General features: G+C 40.8%; 1 pseudogene; it reads right to left on the bottom strand.

The window, feature by feature from the left end:
• Nucleotides 1-4075: 4075 nt before the first annotated feature.
• LOC143640821 (cilium assembly protein DZIP1 pseudogene) lies at nt 4076-6707 on the bottom strand (annotated as a pseudogene).
• Nucleotides 6708-8875: the final 2168 nt, after the last annotated feature.

Raw genomic sequence — 8875 nt, 5'->3', positions numbered from 1 at the left:
TGATCTCAGTCTTTGGGGTGGATATATGCAGTCTTTGCCTTAAAAACTCTCACGGTAGGAGTGGGACTCACCATTTTTCTTTCTTACTTTTTTTTTGAGACAGAGTTTCACTAAGTTGCCTAGGCCCTTGTTAAATTGCTGAGGCTGGTCTCAAGCTTGAGATTCTCCTGTTTCAAACTCCTCAGCCACTGAGATTAAGTCAGAATGGCAATTATCAAGAATTTGAGCCATATTAAGTGTTGGCAAGGATGTGGAGATAAAGGTACACTCACACATTGCTGGTAGGACTGCAAACTTGTGCAACCACTATGGAAAGCAGTATGGAGATTCCTTAGAAAACTTGAAATGGAACCACCTTTTGACCAGCTATCCCACTACTCAGTCTATACCCAGATGTCTTAAAATAAGCATAACACAGTGACACTGCTACATTAATGTTTATAGCAACTCAATTCATAATAGCTAAACCATGAAAAAAATCTAGATGACCTTCAATAGATGACTGGATAGAAGAAACTGTGGTGTATATACACAATGGAATATTACTCAGCATTAAAGGAGAATAAAATTATGGAATTTGCAGGTAAATGGATGGCATGGAGAATATCATGCTAAGTGAAGTAAGCCAATCCCTCAAAAACAAAAGGGTGAATGTTCTCTCTGCTAAGTGGATGCTGACCCATAATCAGGGGTGGTGGTGGTGGTGGTGGTAAGAATGGAGGAACTTTGGATTGAGCAAATGGGAGGCAGGGAGGAAAGGGGCATGGGGTAAGTAAAATGGTGGAATGTGATGGACATCATTACCATAGGTACATGTATCACTGGACAAATGGTGTGACTCTGCATCATGTACTACCAGAGAAGTGAAAAGTTGTGCTCTATTTGTATACAAGGAAATGAAATGCATTCTGCTGTCATGTATAAATAATTAGAAAAAATAAACAATAAAAAATGTTTAAAAATACATTTAAAAAATAGAATAGAGGTTTGCTTCAGCTCAAAATTCTGAAGTCCAAGAATATTGTTCCAGCACTGACTTCTGTTGAGAATTTCCTGGTGAATAGCATCATATGGTGGAATCATATGTGAGAGAGGTCATATAGTGAGAGAAGAAATGAGAGCCCCGGGGTGGGGGAGCCAGTTTCACTATTTGATAACAATCTGCATTGTGGGAATTAATCCACTCTTGAGAGAACTAATCCACCCCACGAGACCAGCATTAGTCCCTTCATGAGGGTGGTCAAGACTCAATCACCTCCCACTAGGTCCTGCTTCTCAAAAGTCCACCAACATTCAATATTGTACCTTGGGGACTGAGCTTCTGGCACATGAAACTTTGAGGAACACATCAAATCTAAAACACACACATTATCTTTCTGATTTCAGGATCCATATGTTTATTACTAACATAAACAAATAAAATTGAGTTTTCTATTTTTATCTTGTCTCCTATAACCTTTCTGAATTTACTTATCGATTGTCTTTTTGAAGATTTCTTGAGATTTTCTACAAGGATAATCATGTTATTTGCAAATAAGGCCATTTTAATTTTTTCTTTCATGCTTTTGATTTTCTTTTCTGCCTTAATATACTGAGTACAATTTCCAGTGCTGTGATGAGCAACATGGTGAAAGCAGGCACTCTTGCCTTGTTCCCAATGTTAAGGGGGAATTATTCTGTTTTTTTTTTTTTTTTTTACCATTAAGAATGTTTGCTTCATTTTTTTTAATAGATGCCCATTGCAAGTTGAGGAAGTTCCTCTAGATTCCTGTTTTCCTGATAGTTATTACAAATGAGTGTTAGATTTTTTCAAATGCTTTTTCTTCATTAGTTGATATGACCATGCAGCTTTTTCCTTAGTTTGATAACATGTTAAATTACATTGATTGTCTTGTAAATTTTGGACCTTCCTTGCATCTCTGGAATAAACCCTATTTGATCATAGCACATAATTCTTTTATCCATTCATCATAATTCTGTAGTCATGAGAATGTTTGTCTGTAGTTTCCTTCATTTTATATTGCCTTTGCCTGGTTTTGTTATCAGAACAATACTAGCTTCATACAGTAAATCAAGAAGTGTTCAATCTTCTTATTTTCCAGAAGAGACTGCACATTTGGAGTCAATTGTTCTTTTCTAGCCTTTTAAAAATATCTTGGATGCTTTTTGAAAATTTTTCTCTTATGGGTGATATGAACACTTAACATGAAATTTACCCTTTTAAAATTTTAAATGTATAATACTGTATTTCTTAACCACAAGAAAAAAAAATTTGAAGTAAATATTATGATTTATTCATTTTCCTTTAAGACTTTAGGTCTGTTGATTAGTAACTCCTCAATCTCCCATCTCCTGGCAACCACCATGCCATTCTTTGATTTTATAAATTTGACTATTTTAGATTATTATTCTCATAGAACTGGATCAGGAAGTAATGACCCTCTGTGACTGGTTTAATTAACTTTTTTTTTTGTAGGTTCAACCATGTAGATGCAAATATTAGCCTTCCTTCCTTCCTTCCTTCCTTCACCGGAAATTGAACTCAGGGGCACTCAGCCACTGAGCCACTTCCTTAGCCCTATTTTTATTTTATTTAGAGACAGGGTCTCACCCAGTTGCTTAGAGCCTCACTTTTGCTGAGGCTGGCTTTGAATTTGCAATTCTCTTCTCTCAGCCTCCTGAGCCACTGGGATTACAGGTGAGCACCACCATGCCTGGTTAGAGTTTCCTTTTTTTAAGGCTGAATGATTTTTCATTGAATTTTCTCTGCACTTTTGGGATTGCATATATGATTGCATTGCAAAGAATAATGTTACAAAGCTTTCCCCATGTTTTCTTCTAAGAATTTTAACAGTTTCTGGTCTTAGATTTAAGTCTTCAATTCACTTTGGACTTGTATTTGTGTATGATGTAGGATAATGACCCAATAAAATTTGCATGTGAATATCCCATTTTTCCAATACCATTTGTTAAAGTGACTATCCTTTTCCTACTTTGCATTGTTAGTACCCTGTTTGAAGATCAGTTAGCCAGATGTGTATCAATTTATTTCTTGATTCTTTATTTTTTCCATTGTTTTGTATGATGTTGGTTGTTATGCCATTACCATAGTGTTTTTTATGCTTTTTTATAAAATATTGGTGCATATTATTTATACAGAATTGTGGGTTTCACTGCAGTATATTTGTATATACATTAAAAATGCATACTGTTTTAATTACTGTGGCTTTGTAATACATTTTCAAATCAGTAATTGTGATGTCTTCAGCTTTGTTTCATGCTCAAAATCACTTGGTTATTGCAATCTTTTGGGGTTCCATATGAATTTCAGATTGATTTTCTATTTCTGTAAAAAGTGCCACTGGGGATTTGACTGGTGGCACTGAATTTGTTTATTTCTTTGGAGGTATTGACATTTAAATGATATTAAGTCTTTTAGTATATGAACAGTAGTGTCTTTCCTCTTGTGTGTCCCTTTAATTTTTTTCATCAGTGCTTTGTAGTTTTTAGTATGTAAGTCTTTTATCTTTTTGCTTAAATTTATTTTTGAGCATTTTATTCTTTTATTATTGAAAATGGGATTGTTTTTCTAACTTCATTTTCATGAAATTCATTGTTAATGTATAGAAATACAAGTGATATTTGTTGATGCTGAACCTGCATCTTGTAACTTCACTGAGTTTATTAGTATGTTTATTTATTTATTTAGACAGGTGTTGCTATGTTGCTGAGTTTTGTCTTGAACCTCTTACCTCAGTTCAGCCTGCCCAGTAGCAGGTGTGTGTCACAGCATCTAACTATAACAGGTATTTTTTTTTTTACCATTCTAAAGAAAACACTTTATGACTTCAGTGACATATTATTCTTAAGAAGTCAAACACCTTTATATGCTTCCAAATACTGTGGACAATTTGTTTCTCAATACTGTACCAAGTGCCATTAAAGAGAACCCCATCCTCTGAACTGGCTTCCTAGTTATGGTGGGAAACGCTGTAAGGCAGGAGCTTGAGAATCACGTAGCCATTGGTGAACTCCTGTTGGCTTCTGAAGTTAAGCATCTGCAGGGTCACTCCAGTCAGTCACAGTTACTCAGCTGCTTTTTAATGTGCTCCATTCGTGAAGGGTCACCCCAGTCAGCCATAGTTATTAAACTGCTTTTCAGTGTGCTCAATTCGTTTTCCTGACGAACTTCTGTTTTGGATCCCCTAGGTTTAGAAGCAACCCAGGCACTTGGCACTTGAGTAGAACTCGATTCATTCTTCAATGGTGGAGGTTCCTTCCATTCTTTCACAGTTTTCTTCCCCAAGGAATTTTCTTCTTCTAACGATGATATGTCCCAGTCATCGTCATCCACATCTGCGCACCTTAGTTCTTCTTTAATCCTTCTTTTGTGATAAATGCCTCAGCCACATTAATCCCACCAACTGGCTTATTCACATTTTTTTTGCTGTGAAACCATCTTTTCAACTTTTTCAGTCAGTGTTTTAATGGTGGTTACTGTAGGCTTGGGAGAAATGTCAGAGTCCTCCATTTCGCTTCCCTCAGTCCAGTCAGTGTCACTTTTGATGCTGCTCTTTCCATAGCTAGTCTTGTTGCTTTTAGAGGACTGCACGGGAAGTAAGTCTGGGGACATGTATGCCTGGATGAGGTCATCCTCATCCAGCTCTTCCTCTGAACTGAAGGGAGGTGTCGTAACAGACAATGACTTTCTGGGAACAGGATCTTCTATGACATTTTTCTTATTTTTTGGAACAGGAGCAGTTCTATCAGTATAAACAGGTCTTTGTCTAACCAATATTCTGTTTTTGGGAGGAAGCTGGACTGCTTTGGGTACTAGTCCAGTTGAAAGGGTTTCCATTTGAGAAATACTGGGCTTATCTGTAAAGAGTAATTCTCTCTCCTCAATTTTACAGCTGACCTGATGTTCAAGGAATTCTCGAATTTCCTGAATGTTGGGCATTTGTCTTTCTCTCTCATGTCTTGCTGAATGCATGCTTTTCAGCACTCTATTCAAGTGCTCACTAGGAAGACCGCAGATATCGGCATTAATTCCCAGGGTTTCCAGTTTCTCCATCAAACTCTGCTCCAAAACTATTCTTATCTCCTTCGTGAGGGAGGGGTTGGTCTTCAAAGCTTTCTTTAAATGTGTCTTGTTATTTAATTTCTGTTCATTTTCCCTTCCTTTTTCTTCTTCTGAAAGTTCTTCTATGGGTTCCAGTACATGTGACGAGAATGCCTGTTCTACATGTGCCATTGTTAGACTTGATTTAGCTTCTAAAGTCTGAGAGACGGAGGCATTCATGGGTATAGCTGGGGCAACTGGCTTGGATTCAAAAGTTTGCCAAGCTAAAGAATTCCCTTTGGATTCACTGACACTGCTTAATGGTTTATTGGTATACTCTTTAATCTGCTACCTCTGAGTGATAATCAGTTCGTTTTGCTCCTGGAGTCTCTGGCCTAGTTCTTCTATTCTTTTCTTGTAGAAAACATTGCTTGTATTTAGATCATCTATCATGGAGGTTCGAAGTTTCTCTATATGTGACAGAAGCCAGCTCTTCTCTTTCTTGTGTTCCTGATGGAGAGCTTGAACTCGAGCTGTTCACTTGCTTTCCTGGTTATCGAGATGCTGCATCACATTTTGGAAATCCTGGGGATGTGGAGAACGGTCTTCTTTAAACTCATGTGCATCTTTTAATGTGCCTATGTTGGACTTAATCTGCATATTGGACTTCTGGATTTCTGATAATTGATATTCTAATGCTGAATTCTTAGAAGTTAGTTCTTTAAACTCCTTCATAAACATCTCCTTGACTTTTTCCATTTCATCAACTAGTTTCTCTTTTTCTTCTGCTTTCCATCTATCAAATAACTTCAGAAAGTCTTCCTCTTTTGTTTTTTGCATTTCATATTCCTTAGAGAATCTGATTGCATGAACGTGCTGAGCAGTCTCTAACTGAGACTTGGTAAGCTGCAGCTGCTCCTTCAACATGTCCACCTCCTTCTGGAGCTTGTCTTCTGGGCCTTTGTTTTATACTCAAGGTGAGAATCATCAGGGTGGCGGCGTTGAGTGTGGCTTTGTAGATAACTTGGTTCATAAAGGCCTTCTCACAGAAATGGCACTGGTAATAGCTGGCTTTTGCCTCCATCATCAGTTGCTGAGTAGATATCATCTTCTTCCTGCGTTTACACTCCTCCTTGAGAAGCTTGATCTCCCCTGCCTACTTGGTGAGCAGCTGCTTGCTGTGCTCACAGTCACCCAGGCTCTGGTGCAGCCTTTCCTCCAGGCTGTGCAACTGCGAGGTGAGGAACTCCTGTGAGTGCATCAGGTACTCGATGGTGAGCTGCGCCAGGCGGATGAGCTTCAGCAGCACCGGGTCCACCCCCGACTGGCAGTGTGGGCATTTCTCATCCTCCAGTTTGCAGAAGGTTATGTTCATGATGTTCTCCTGCAGCGTTAGCACGTCCACAGCCCCTGCCACCTTGTCCACGTCGATGGCGCTCAGACGGCGCCAATCCACGCTCTCCAGTCGCGGCCGGAACAGGAAGAAGGGCAGGGGGCCTGATGCCGCACTGGGGGGCACACAGGCCATGGAGGCCGTGCCTGCTGCTGCAGAGGCAGAGACGTCGGGCCCCTCGAGGCCGCTGGCCAGAGGGTAGTAGACGTGCTTCTGGAAGGGCATGCTTGCGAGCCAGTCCGCTGCCTAGACTTTAATCATAGGCGCTATTCAGCTTTGCCTACCAGCCCCAAGCCACTTCCGGGCCGCCGCCGCCACACCCCTGGGAAGCCGGAGAAGACCAGGTCCCTGGCAGCGGCGGCGGCGGTGGCGGCAGCCAAGGTCTGGGCGTCCAGGACGTTGCTATGGCAGCGCCCCGCTGGACCCAGAGCAAAGGGCGCGCCGGCCAGCGCGGGGTCAGCGTGCGCCCAGCGCCCTTATAAACTTGTGTGGGGGTTGCATTATTTTCTGGAGAGACTAAAATATTTCTAGTAGCAACTTGTAGACTTCAGGCCTCTCATTTTAGGGATCTTCTGGGGGCTGCCAGTGGTTACCACAGAGATCAAGGAGCTGAGGAAAAGCCAGACATTCCTCAATCCACCGGGGAGTCCCTGCTTGGACCAACCACCAGGAAAATTTTTTTCTTTCCTGGCAGGTCTGTGGACTGAGGGCTCCATCCACTGGGCTGCAGGATCAGTGGGAACAAGGGCTGTGGTCTCTCTTGCTCACTGATGCATCCCCAACACCTAGCGCAGGATCGGCACGGAGAGGGCCTTCAGAACTTGGACTCGTGAATAGAGAAGTATGAATCAGGCGCTCAGTTAAGGAGATGTCAGCTCCTGGACTCATGTCCCTATTTTTTCTGCCTTGTGTTAGAGGGATCAACCCTTGTTCTGGATCAAGGGCCTCGGGGCAGAACGTGGAAGCGGTCCACGCGCCGATGTTGTGGTCCTGGAGAGAAGGGGAGCAGGCCCGAGGCACCCATCTCTGTTCGCTGCCACCACTCCAATCTAGGGCATCTGCGGTTCGCGACCCTTGCCCCTTTGATCAAAGCTCCCAGCTGCTCGCTCCTGGGTGGGTACCGGGCGCTGCAGGCTGACGGAGAGTCTCAGGGGACCCAGATCCCAGGGGCTCTGCTGGCTCAGGCGGGGCTCGTGGAGGCTGAGGAGCAGGCGGGCGGATTCCTTCTTCCAGGGTGCAAGATGAAGCGTGTCTGGGCAAGTTTGGCAAGGCCTGTCGCCTGGTGCCGCTCAGGGCTTTCCAGACTCCAGGCCACTGGCACCTCAGAATCCCCCACCCCCCTCCCGCCCCCAAACCCTCAGCGATCTCCTTCGGGCCTCTTCCTCCACTGCCTGGCTCCTCTCTATAACAGGTATTTTTTAAATGGAGTTTTTAGGATTCTCTCCCGATATTATCACATTATCTGTAAACAAAGACAAGTTTTCTTCCTCCTTTCCAAGTTTGATACCTTTTATTTCTTTCTGTTGCCAAATAACTCTCCCAGTACTATTTTTGACTAGGTGAGGAATTCTTACTCCTGATCTGGGGGGAAAAGTTTCAGTTTTTATCATCAAGTGTGATTTTAGCTGTGGACATGTAGGCTTTATTATGTAAAGAACTTTCCATTTGTTCCTACTTTTTGAGCATTTTTTACTATGAAAGAGAATTATATTTTATCAAAGGTATTTTCTGCAGCTATTGAGAAAAACGTGAGTTTTATCCTTTATCATATTAATGTGATAAGCCACACATTAATTGACTTTCATATGCTGAACCATCCTTGAATCCTAGGGCTACATCCCATTTGGTCAGGGTATAAGATCACTGAAATGTGCTTCTAAATTACCATTTGGTGGTGTATATTGTTCATAGTGATCTCTTATAATCCTTTGTATTTTTGTGGCAACAAAGTTATGTCTATTCCTTTATTCATGATCTTATTGATTGATTTTTTTTCTTAGTGTAGTAAAAATTTGTCAATTTTGTTTATCTTTTCAGAAAACCAGCTATTAATTTTTTGACTTTAAATTGCTTTTCTGTTATCTATTTTAATTTTTTTCCTGTGATTTTTATTTCTATTATTCTGGTATGTTTAGATTTAGTTTGTTCTTCACTATTCTATTTCCTTGGCACATAAATCTAGTTTATTAAAGTTTTTATTCTTCTGAATGTAGGCATTTTCCACAATAAACTACTCTCTTAGTCCTGCTTTTGCAGCATACCATGAGTATTGGTATATTGTAGTTTGTTTTTCTTTGTCTCACAATATTTTCTAATCCCCCTGTTAGTTCTTTATTTACTCCATGGTTACTCAAGAGTGTGTTGTTTAATTCCATGTATTTGTGAATTTTCTAGTTTTCTACTGTTTATTATTATTTTTG

The sequence above is a fragment of the Callospermophilus lateralis genome, unplaced genomic scaffold (genome assembly GCF_048772815.1).
Source record: "Callospermophilus lateralis isolate mCalLat2 unplaced genomic scaffold, mCalLat2.hap1 Scaffold_65, whole genome shotgun sequence".
Taxonomy (NCBI): Eukaryota; Metazoa; Chordata; class Mammalia; order Rodentia; family Sciuridae; genus Callospermophilus; species Callospermophilus lateralis.
The sequence above is the reverse complement of the archived record's forward strand: the minus strand, read 5'-3'. Positions and strand labels throughout refer to the sequence as shown.